The following is a 12,853-nucleotide window of genomic DNA, read 5'->3' as shown; positions in this document are numbered from 1 at the left end:
CAGAGACAAGGGCTTGTGCCTCATCCCCAACAATCCCAACACAGAGACAAGGCCATGTGCCTCATCATCACCAATCCCAACACAGAGACAAGGCCATGTGCCCCATCCCCACCAATCCCAACACAGAGACAAGGGCATGTGCCCCATCCATACCAATCCCAACACAGAGACAAGGGCTTGTGCCTCATCCCCACCAATCCCAACACAGAGACAAGGCCATGTGCCCCATAAATACCAATCCCAACACAGAGACAAGGGCATGTGCCCCATCCATACCAATCCCAACACAGAGACAAGGCCATGTGCCCCATCCATACCAATGCCAACACAGAGACAAGGGCATGTGCCCCATCCATACCAGTCCCAACACAGAGACAAGGGCTTGTGCCTCATCCCCACCAATCCCAACACAGAGACAAGGCCATGTGCCCCCATCCATACCGATCCCAACACAGAGACAAGGCCATGTGCCCCATCCCCACCAATCCCAACACAGAGACAAGGGCATGTGCCCCATAAATACCAATCCCAACACAGAGACAAGGGCATGTGCCCCATCCATACCAATCCCAACACAGAGACAAGGGCTTGTGCCTCATCCCCACCAATCCCAACACAGAGACAAGGCCATGTGCCCCCATCCATACCGATCCCAACACAGAGACAAGGCCATGTACCCCATCCCCACCAATCCCAACACAGAGACAAGGGCATGTGCCCCATAAATACCAATCCCAACACAGAGACAAGGGCATGTGCCCCATCCCCACCTATTTCCTACACAGAGACAAGGCAATGTGCCCCATCCATACCGATCCCAACACAGAGACAAGGCCATGTGCCCCATCCATACCAATGCCAACACAGAGACAAGGGCATGTGCCCCATCCCCACCAATCCCAACACAGAGACAAGGGCATGTGCCCCATCCATACCAATTCCAACACAGAGACAAGGGCATGTGCCCCATCCCCACCAATCCCAACACAGAGACAAGGCCATGTGCCCCATCCATACCGATCCCAACACAGAGACAAGGCCATGTGCCCCATCCATACCGATCCCAACACAGAGACAAGGCCATGTGCCCCATCCATACAGATCCCAATACAGAGACAAGGCCATGTGCCCCATCTATACCCATCCCATCACAGAGACAAGGGCATGTGCCCCATCCCCACCAATCCCAACACAGAGACAAGGCCATGTTCCCCATCCATACCGATCCCAACACAGAGAAAAGGCCATGTGCCCCATCCATACCAATCCCAACACAGAGACAAGGCCATGTGCCCCCTCCATAACCATTCCATCACAGAGACAAAGCCATGTGCCTCATCATCACCAATCCCATCTGGGCTTCGACCAGACTGGAAGGGATTGCTGGAAGGACCTTTCCGACCATTGCTCACTGAGCCTTCCAGTGATTTTAACGGCCAGTGTGATTAGGGCTTCCAGAGTGTTTGGAACCCCAACCCCTGCCAATTCATCTTTCAAGCCTTCCGACAGGCCCAGGCGGAACTGGTGTCGCAGGGCTGCATCATTCCACTGTGTATCTGTACCCCAGCATCTAAAGTCTGTGACATAGTCCTCGGCCGCTCTACAGCCTAGCTGGAGTGCATGGAGGGAAGCCTCTGCAGTGGTAGTCCATTGTGGGTCATCATACAACTGAGCCATTGTGTCAAAAAAGGTAGACATGGTTTGTATCCGTACGTCACTCTCTTCCAGCATCCGGTGGGCCCAGATCTGTGGCTCACTTTGGAGTAATGAGATAATGAATCCCACCTTGGTGGATTCCAGGGAAAAAGTTTGTGGTTGCAGGGCGAAGTACCGTTGACATGTGTTGCGGAAGGATCAGATTTTTCCCCGGTCTCCTGAGAATCTTTCTCGAGTAGAAACCCTGGGTTCAGGGGGAATCATCATAACTGTGGGTGCACTGGTAACAATCCCTGCAGTAGGGGCTGTGGTAGAAGGAGTACTTGCTGGGGTAGCCAGGGATTGTTCCCGTCCCACCAGCTGGGCATAACCTTCCTGTAGTGTCTTTACGGCTTGGGTGAGGCCTGCAATGTGTTGGCAGATTTCCTCCATCGGAGAGATCCCTCTTGCAGGCTCAGACATAGCTGTCTGATACTGTCATGTACCTGACGGCTGAGCCTGATGTGCAGAGGGAAGGCCTCTCATACAACCCCCGGCTCCGGGACCAGTGGCTACGAGAGTGTGGTGGTGTAAGGGTGCCCAGAATGTCCTTCAGATGGTGGAGTATCACCAGGATAAACCAGAAGGTAACAGCAGGTAGGCAGAACTGGCAGACTTCAGGCTGGTGGCAGCAGGCAGCAGGCAGGTGCATGCAGAGCGGTTGATACTGGAAGTGAGCTCAGACAAGCCGGGTCGGTAACAGATGATCAATAGCAGGCTTTAGGCAGAAGGCAGAGAATATCCGGGGTTCAGGCAGAGGTCGGCAACGTAAGTGCAGGCAGACGGGCAAAGACAAAAGGAAAGTCCAGATACAGGCCAAGGTCAAGGTTGGAGAGATGCAGGTGAAGTCAAGGACAAGCCGGGTCAAACAGAGAAGAAGCTTAATCAGGTTTCAGAACTCAGGTACAGCTGCAGATCAGACAGCAAAGCCCTAGTGCAACTGTGGCACTTAATTATGGTACTTTGGCGACAATGTCTATTGGCGCGTACGTGGGCACTCGTTCGCGAATATTTGTAGTATATCTAAAGCACTGGGCATTTGCGCAATCGCGCATGCGCATCCGCCTTTGGCAAATAACAGTACTGTTGCCAGCACGTTCCTGACAGTACCTGACAAATTTTCAGGATATGTGACTGGGGGATCTCAACTTGCAGGATATTTTGCTGCTCAGTGGGGATGCATGCCTCATGGTAAAGTATCTTGTCTCACAATTCCAGCTGGTCTCTTTGTCTTAGAATAGCCTAAGCAACAGGAGACAATTTCTGGCAGTCTCTGGAGGTCGGTTTTGTGCTTTATGGAGAGGTAGCGCTGTACCTGTATCAGATATTGGCCTTTTTGTTGAATCAGCGCCCATTCCTCTGGACCGTAAAGTTTGGCAGCCTTGGTCTGTGGGTTTGGTTCCTGTTCCTTGATGGTATGTATAGCAGCTGGTACGGGAAGAACAGGAGCGACTGATATGTCCTCCTGGTTAGAGTCCATGCCCTCCCCTGGACATTCCTCCAGAAATTGGGATAGAGCATTGTCATACTCGTTAAGCTTCCCTGGCTGATAGTGGATTTTGAGCTTGAACCGTGTCAGGCAGGCAGCCCACCTCTGTTCCAGCACCGACAACTTTGCGGTTTCCAGGTAGGCCAGGGGGTTGTTGTCTGTGAAAACTTCAATGTCGCCCACCATGAGATATTTCATTAATTTCTTGGTGATAGCCCAAACCAGGGAGAGTAACTTAAGCTTAAAAGAGCTGTAGTTGTGAGGGTTTTTTCGGTGGGCTGTAAGCAATCACCCTCTCTTGGCCATCCTGCACTTGGGGTGCTCTGGTCAGATGAGACCAAAATTGACCAAAATTGAACTTATTGGCCTAAAAGCAAAACGCTATGTGCAGAGGAAAACTACCACTGCACATCACCCTGAACACACCATGCATTTCTTCAGCAGGGACAGGGAAGCTGGTCAGAGTTGATGGGAAAATGAATGAACTTGAAACTGGGGCGGAAGTTCACCTTCCAGCAGAAAAACGACCCTTAACATACAGCCAGAGCTACAATGGAATGGTTTAGATCAAAGCATAATTACAGTGCCTTGTAAAAGTATTCGGCCCCCTTGAACTTTGCAACCTTTTGCCACATTTCAGGCTTCAAACATAAAGATATAAAACTGTCATTTTTTGTGAAGAATCAATAACAAGCGGGACACAATCATGAAGTGGAACAAAATTTATTGGATATTTCAAACTTTGTTAACAAATAAAAAACTGAAAAATTGGGCGTGCAAAATTATTCAGCCCCTTTACTTTCAGTGCAGCAAACTCTCTCCAGAAGTTCAGTGAGGATCTCTGAATGATCCAATGTTGACCCAAATGACTAATGATGATAAATAGAATCCACCTGTGTGTAATCAAGTCTCCGTATAAATGCACCTACACTGTGACAGTCTCAGAGGTCTGTTTAAAGCGCAGAGAGCATCATGAAGAACAAGGAACACACCAGGCAGGCCAGAGATACTGTTGTGGAGAAGTTAAAAGCCGGATTTGGATACAAAAAGATTTCCCAAGCTTTAAACATCCCAAGGAGCACTGTGCAAGCGATAATATTGAAATGGAAGGAGTATCAGACCACTGCAAATCTACGAAGGCCTGGCCGTCCCTCTAAACGTTCAGCTCATACAAGGAGAAGACTATTCAGAGATGCAGCCAAGAGGCCCATGATCACTCTGGATGAACTGCAGAGATCTACAGCTGAGTTGGGAGACTCTGTCCATAGGACAACAATCAGTCGTATACTGCACAAATCTGGCCTTTATGGAAGAGTGGCAAGAAGAAAGCCATTTCTTAACGATATCAATAAAAAGTGTCGTTTAAAGTTTGCCACAAGCCACCTGGGAGACACACCAAACATGTGGAAGAAGGTGCTCTGGTCAGATAAAACCAAAATCGAACTTTTTGGCAACAATGCAAAACATTATGTTTGGCGTAAAAGCAACACAGCTCATCACCCTGAACACACCATCCCCACTGTCAAACATGGTGGTGGCAGGATCATGGTTTGGGCCTGCTTTTCTTCAGCAGGGACAGGGACAATGGTTAAAATTGATAGGAAGATGGATGGAGCCAAATACAGGACCATTCTGGAAGAAAACCTGATGGAGTCTGCAAAAGAGCTGAGACTGGGACGGAGATTTGTCTTCCAACAAGACAATGATCCAAAACATAAAGCAAAATCTACAATGGAATGGTTCACAAATAAACATATCCAGGTGTTAGAATGGCCAAGTCAAAGTCCAGACCTGAATCCAATCGAGAATCTGTGGAAAGAACTGAAAACTGCTGTTCACAAACGCTCTCCATCCAACCTCACTGAGAGCTGTTTTGCAAGGAAGAATGGGCAAAAATTTCAGTTTCTTGATGTTCAAAACTGATAGAGACTAGGGATGATCGAACGGTTCGGGTCCACCATCGGTTCGGCCCGAACATTGGGTGTTCGAGGTTCGGCCGAATTTAGAACTTTTTGCCCAAAAAGTTCGGAATTCGGCAACCAGAACCGACCAAAATGCAATGCTTCAGGAAATGGGCTTTAAAAGCCTGTGATTGGACCAGAACCATTAGCAAAAGCCAATTGAGGGGGCAGGAGAATGCTAGGAATGTGATTGGAGTGACTAGGGGGTCCCTAGACCAATCATTAGTGAATACGCCCCCCAGTATATAAGATCGCCCCTGCCATATTCCTAGCATTGTTATACTGGACATGGAAGAGAGTGGAAGCAGTTCTGTTAATTTTACTTTACAAGTGTCATTTAGCATTTATTAGTGTGAGGAAAGGGATATCTAGTGTAGTTAGAGTGCTCTTAAGTTAGCTTCAAAAATTTAGTTTCTGTAGGGAAAGTGTTAAGTGTAAGGGGACCGTAGTGTAGTGTAGGGTTAACTGACAGTGACTGCTATGGAAGGGTGACAAAACCCTTCCATGTCAGGGTGACCGCTATAGAGAAATGATCATTTCTCTGAGTTGCTTCGGGACAGGAATATGGCTTCTCACCAGCAAGCATTTTTCATGCTGCAGTGGTTGCCACTGCCAGTGCTTTTTTGAGGACATGTTTGATGTCAGACATGACATCTGAACATGTGTATAGGGGGTATATATACACATATATGTCTGTGTATATATACCCCTAGACATATATAGGTGTGATAGTAGCAGAATTATATGCTTGCGCTAATGAAATCATTTACAGTAATATATTTCTGCTACTATCACACCTATATATGGCTAGGTGTCTATATACATATAATTATGTGTGTATATATACCACTATACACAAGTTCAGATGTTTTGCCTGCCTCAAAAGAACCCAAAAAAATGCCAAAAAAATGCTAGCGTCAAAAAAAAAATGCCCAGGTGTGTTTTTGCTGGCATTTTTTGGGGGGTTTTGGAGGCAGGCAAAACATCTGAACTTGTGTATAGTGGTGTATATACACACATACATATATTTATATACACACCTAGACATATATAGGTGTGATAGTAGCAGAAATATATGCTTGCGCTAATGAAATCATTTACAGTAATATATTTCTGCTACTATCACACCTATATATGGCTAGGTGTCTATATACATATAATTATGTGTGTATATATACCACTATACACAAGTTCAGATGTTTTGCCTGCCTCAAAAGAACCCCAAAAAAATGCCAAAAAAAACGCTAGCGTCAAAAAAAAAATGCCCAGGTGTGTTTTTGCTGGCATTTTTTGGGGGGTTTTGGAGGCAGGCAAAACATCTGAACTTGTGTATAGTGGTGTATAAACACACATACATATATTTATATACACACCTAGACATATATAGGTGTGATAGTAGCAGAAATATATGCTTGCGCTAATGAAATCATTTACAGTAATATATTTCTGCTACTATCACACCTATATATGGCTAGGTGTCTATATACATAGAATTATGTGTGTATATATATACCACTATACACAAGTTCAGATGTTTTGCCTGCCTCAAAAGAACCCCAAAAAATGCCAAAAAAAACGCTAGCGTCAAAAAAAAAATGCCCAGGTGTGTTTTTGCTGGCATTTTTTGGGAGTTTTTGGAGGCAGGCAAAACATCAGAACTTGTGCACAGTACCACTATACACAAGTTCAGATGTTTTTCCTGACTGCAAAGAACCGAAAAAAATGCCTGCTATTAAACCGGCAAGGTGTGAAAACCGAGAACCCCTGAGCTGAAAGTGTTCTAATACAAACAATCTTTTTTTTTATGGTTCTGGACATGCTACAGAGCTGAAACTTCACATGTACACTTTTTAGACCCCCCAGATACGAAATCCAAAGTAAAAATCAAAAAATTTCTCTTTTTTTTTTTAATTTTTCAATAATTGGCTTTTTTTATCAAAAATGACAATTTTAAGAACTTTTTTTTGTGTGATTTTGTGTCGGGGGGGGGGGGTCTAAAAGGTGTACCTGTGAAGTTTCAGCTCTGTAGCATGTCCAGAACCAGAAAAAAAAGATCACATAGGTGTAAAAGGAGGGTCCCAAATCCCTGTTCTACTGAAAAATTATCTTTTTTTTTTCATGGTTCTGGACATGCTACAGAGCTGAAACTTCACATGTACACTTTTAGACCCCCCAGATACTAAATCCAAAGTCAAAATCAAATCTCTCTTTTTTTTTTTTTTTTTCAATAATTGGCTTTTTTATCAAAAATGACAATTTTTAAGAACTTTTTTTTGTGTGATTAATAGTTAATGGGGCATGACCCAGAACCCTAGGGACTTTTTAGGGGCATTTATTGGGTTTTAGGGCTTAAAAATTGTGTTTTTTGATTACCGAAGTTCGGGTCCCATTGATTTCAATGGGTTTCTGAAATCCGGGCCGAACTTTCGGGAAGTTCGGATGTTCTGGCCGAACCAAACTTTTCAAAAGTTCGATCATCCCTAATAGAGACATACCCCAAGCGACTTACAACTGTAATCGCAGCAAAAGGTGGCACTACAAAGTATTAACTTAAGGGGGCTGAATAATTTTGCACGCCCAATTTTTCAGTTTTTTATTTGTTAAAAAAGTTTGAAATATCCAATAAATTTTGTTCCACTTCATCATTGTGTCCCACTTGTTGTTGATTCTTCATAAAAAAATACAGTTTTATATCTTTATGTTTGAAGCCTGAAATGTGGAAAAAGGTCGAAAATTTCAAGGAGGCTGAATACTTTCGCAATGCACTGTATGTGGTAGAATGGCCCAGTCAAAGTCCAGACCTAAATACATTTGAGAATCTGTGGAAATACTTGAAAATTGCTGTTCACAGACATTCTCCATCCAATCTGACAGAGCTGAGCTATTTTGCAAAGAAGAATGGGCAAACATTTCACTCTCTAGATGTGTAAAGCTGGTAGAGACATACTGTACCCAAAAAGACTTGCAGCTGTAATTGCAGCAAAAGGTGGTTCTACAAAGTATTGACTCAGAGGGGCTGAATAGAAATTCAGCACGCCACACTTTTCAAATATTTATTTGTAAAAAATTGTGAAAACCATTTATCATTCTCCTTCCACTTCACAATTATGTGCCACTTTGTGTTGATCTATCACATAAAATCCCAATAAAACACATCATTGTCTTTGGTTGTAACATGACAAAATGTGGAAAATATCAACGGGTATGAATACTTTTTCAAGGCACTGTATATATATATACTATATTACCAAAAGTATTTGGACGCCTGCCTTTACACTTGCGCGGTCAGGCACTGATGTTGGAGAGAAGGCCTGGCTTGCACTCTGCGCTTTAATTCATCCCAATGTAGGTATCCACGCTTTCATGAATAAAACAACCCTTAGTCATATGTTATACAAGCAGTTTATGTAATCTGTCATGTCTACTTAACTTTAATAGTGCTTAACACACAATCTGTGCTTGCTGTGATCCATCCGACCCCAGTTATTCACAGGTTAAATGCTGGACCTCAAACCCCCCCGATGATGTTTGGAAAAAAATATGCAATGGTGTCTCGTACATTTAACTTTGGTTATTTAGCTAAATACCCAACCACCCCCATAAAGGTAATTATAATACATTGATTTGTTATGATCATGAAAAATTGTTGATAAAACTGTACCATATGTACTATATGCAATATTTCTTTTTTTTTTTTTAAGGTAAATTTATTGCACATAAAAGAATATTGTACAAAATGGTCTGAGCGACAAGCAAAAATCAAAGTAAAGCCAACAATGCTCAAACATCACATTAGACAATATATAAAGCATCCATTTATCATATACAAAACAATAACTGAATATATATATAAAAAAAAAAAAAAACAGCACCATATATACAACATTTGCTCACAGGCAGAGATCAAAACAATTCGATACAAGTTGTCTAGAAATACTATTATATCCATTCTTTCCATACCAGAGTAATACAGGGGGGTCATGAACAATCCACAAACTCAATTATTTGCTTAATTGCTAGTCGGTATGGTGTCTTTCGAGCCTACCCATATATTCCAAACTAGAGGGCATCCTCTAGCCTCATATGTTAATTTATATAATGGGATGGCCTGGTTGACAAGAGTGAGCCAAAAGGCTATAGTAAGAGGAGCCGTGGACTTCCAGTGTATGGTAATGGATTTCTTAGCATAGAACAATACCAAACGTATAAGTAGCTGCATGATTTTTGGAGGAGATTCGTCATCAATATATCCACAAAGACAACGTAAAGGGTTAAAAATATTGGGTATCTGGGCCACCGAGCTAACAAAGGCGGTGACCTCCGACCAGAACACTCTAATAGGTTGACATTCCCATGTCATATGAAAAAACGTGCCCTCCTCCAGTGAGCACTTAGAGCACACCAGAGATGACAGTTTATGCAGTCGAAAAAGGAAGTCTGGAGTGTAATATGATCTATATAAGAATTTAGTCTGTATGATCTTATCTCTAGCTGAAATGACCGCATTTGTGTCAGAAGAATTTCCTGCCAAACCTCCTCTGTTAAATCTGAGATATCCGAGCACCACTTTAGTTTTGTACAGGCTAGCCTATTAGTGGGGGAATGCAACAGAGATTTATAATAAGTATATACTAGCTTGGAATGAGAGGGGTCAATCAACAGTTTCTCCAAGGGAGTGGGTTGGATAGGGATGTCACAAAGACCAAATTGTGCCGCAGCAGTGTGCCACAGTTGGAGATACCTAAAATAAGCCATGGGGGGGGGGGGGGGACTAAAATCTCTACGAAATTCCACAAAAGAGGGAAAAGATTGTTCAATAAACAGATTGGAAATTATTTTGACACCTTTCTTAAACCAGAACGCTCCGTCTGTCCTCTTATAAAATTCTTGTAGACATAGGTTGTACCATAAAGGGGAAAACACTGCATCCACTCATGTCGGGAGCAATTTGGATAATTTAAAGATCTGCAGCATCATGATTAAGATCTTCGTGCCATCCCTACCCCTCGTAGATTGGCGATGGATCAGGTTCTGGAGGGATTCGTACGAGGTAAGAATAGCAGCTTCTAAGGCAGTGGCAGCATTGTTAGCTTCTGGATAAAACCACCAATGGGCGTGAGCCAATTGTGAAGCTATATAATACGTTTGCAGATTAGGGAGTGCCAGCCCCCCTTCCACAATCAGTAGTTGTAATGTATCTTTAGCAATTCTGACAGCTTTACCTCCCCAAATAAAAGAAATAAGGATAGAGTCAATTTCCAGAAATCTATGTTTAGGGATATATACCGGAGAGTTACTCATTACATATAGGAAGCGTGGCAGAAATATAATTTTAAAGATATTTATCCTGCCCAGTAGTGTTAGAGGTAAAGTGGACCACATTTTTAAAGTATTTCTGAGTCTGGTAACTAGCAGATCTAAAATGTTTTTAAGATATAGTGAAATAGGTTGCTGGACCATTACCCCCAAATATCGAAAGGATGTAACAACCTTTAACGGGCTAATTGGTGGGAGAGAAATCGAAACCTCCTGATCTATTTGGAATAGGAAACTATTCCAAATTTGTAAATGGCGGTGGAATATAAAGGTTGATCAAGGTGTAAAGCCTCGTACACACGCACCGATTGTTGGCCGTAAATTTTCGGCCAACGTCCGATTGTCGGCTTGTTAGTATGATGCTTCCGACAACCGACTGCGACTTTTCGGCCGAACAAAATCTGGTGTGCATGCTATAAAATTTTTGTTGGCCGTCACCAGAACGGCCGATTGTTCGTCAGTCAGTACAGATTTTTAGGCCCTTCTAGCAGAATAACTTACTCCCCCTATGAAGCTATCTCACTAAACTTTCTAAAAGTCTGCTGTTTTCAGGTGTTAATAATTAACTAATTATCTTTGGCTTCAGCTGATCTGAGGGAGGATGTGTCTGTAAAAAGTGTACGGCTTGCCTAGATTTTCAAGGACAAGTATAGCAAAGCAACCTCCAGGATAAGTTTTAATATTTTTTAAAGTTATCAGGGCAGATTTAGATATCAACACAGAGGTACTACGAGCTTACGTGGAGTAGGTGGAATGGATAGCATAAGCCACTCTGGCAGGTTTTAGTGCTATAACTCTCTAGAGCCTTGGAGATGTGTTTCCTGGAGAAGAATCACATGTGTGGGTTATGTCTGGTCAGATAGTTGAATACCAGGGAGCGTTTCACCTTGGAATTAAGCCCCCTGACATTCCATGAAATCAAGCGTATTGTAGACATGGATAAACAGCACACATTTGCTTTAAAATATTACATCAAATTTGGAGATCAACTGACCATTGCAAGAGAACCTGTAACGTAGACAAAATGTACACAAACTTAACTGTTGCCTGTATTTCAGCTACTAATAAAGGTAGCATAGCAATATATCTGACAAACGGACGCTGATGAAAATAGTGCATGGTAGAGGAAAAACAACAACAAAAAAGCCCAAAGAACAATAAAACAAAAAACAGAAATTACCCTAACTCTCCCAGTCCCCAAGCCCAAACCATTGGAAGCTTTGTTCCCAAAACTAAGAAAAAGTAGAGGGACATGGCGTAGTCTCCCCCACACTGTCTGAGAAAAATAGAAAAAGAGTTCCCCAAACTCGACAAAGACAAATGCAGGGGTAGGTGGAAAATCTCTAGAGTCCGGAAACTGAAGAACTGTGGCCTAACAGTCCCAACGGTGCCTGTGGGTAGTCCAAGAATTAACATGCCAACCCCAAAATAAACATATCCGCGCTTTTAGAAAAGATGGACCAAGAAGCAGTCAGTCTCCCTCGGGTACAAATGCGTGTGGGATATCCCCCAAATCTATTCAAGAATGTAATGTGCCTCATGCCACATGTTTAAGTGTACTCTCTGTAAATTGTAAATTGGTCAGAACCCAAACTGCAGGTTTCGACTTTATAGGGATCAGAATAACTGTATCTGTCCTCAACTGCATATCAAGAGAACCATGAATGAGCAGTTCCTCCTGTAACACCATACTCACAAAACTTCATGGCAAGAAGCCATAGCCAGCGAAGGTGGAGAGCGGTGGTTATTATGAGCCATTTCTTGCGCTCCAAAGGTGTCCACCCTGTGACCCGCATCTTTTGGATCTGTAAAGAAATTAGCTTTTCCTTGATATATCACGCAGAGCCCTGCAGGATATAGCATACTGTAGGGTAGTTGTAGGTCGCGTAATGTCCTCTTGATGGATAAGAAAGTTGCTCTTTACTTCTGGGTAGCCGCAGAAAAATCAGGAAATATGGTGATATTGTTACCATTAAAGGAGACACGGTTCTTTTCCCTGGCAGCTTTCAGGATTGTTTCTTTATCCCGGAAATGTAACAACTTAATAAGCATAGGATGAGGCAGTGCACCCAATGGCAGTTGGCGCAATGGTACTCTATGAGCCCTCTCTATGGCAAACAATGGAGAGAATATGGATGCCCCAAATGAAGTTGTTAGCCATCGTTCCATAAATGATTCAGGATTTTTACCCTCTGATGCCTCTGGAAACCCCAGAAAACAAAGGTTGTTATGTCTCAGACGGTCTTCCAAATCAGTCATTTTATCAATAGTAGCATCATGACTTTTTTGCATGGCCGCCATGGAGGCCTGTAATGGCCGAGTGTCATCTTCCAAATCACTTATGCGTTGTTCAGCATTATTAACTCAATGCCTGAGATTGTGAACATCTTGT

Source organism: Pelophylax lessonae (assembly GCF_965119305.1).
Source record: "Pelophylax lessonae genome assembly, chromosome: 4".
Lineage (NCBI taxonomy): Eukaryota > Metazoa > Chordata > Amphibia > Anura > Ranidae > Pelophylax > Pelophylax lessonae.
Note: the sequence above shows the minus strand (reverse complement) of the source record.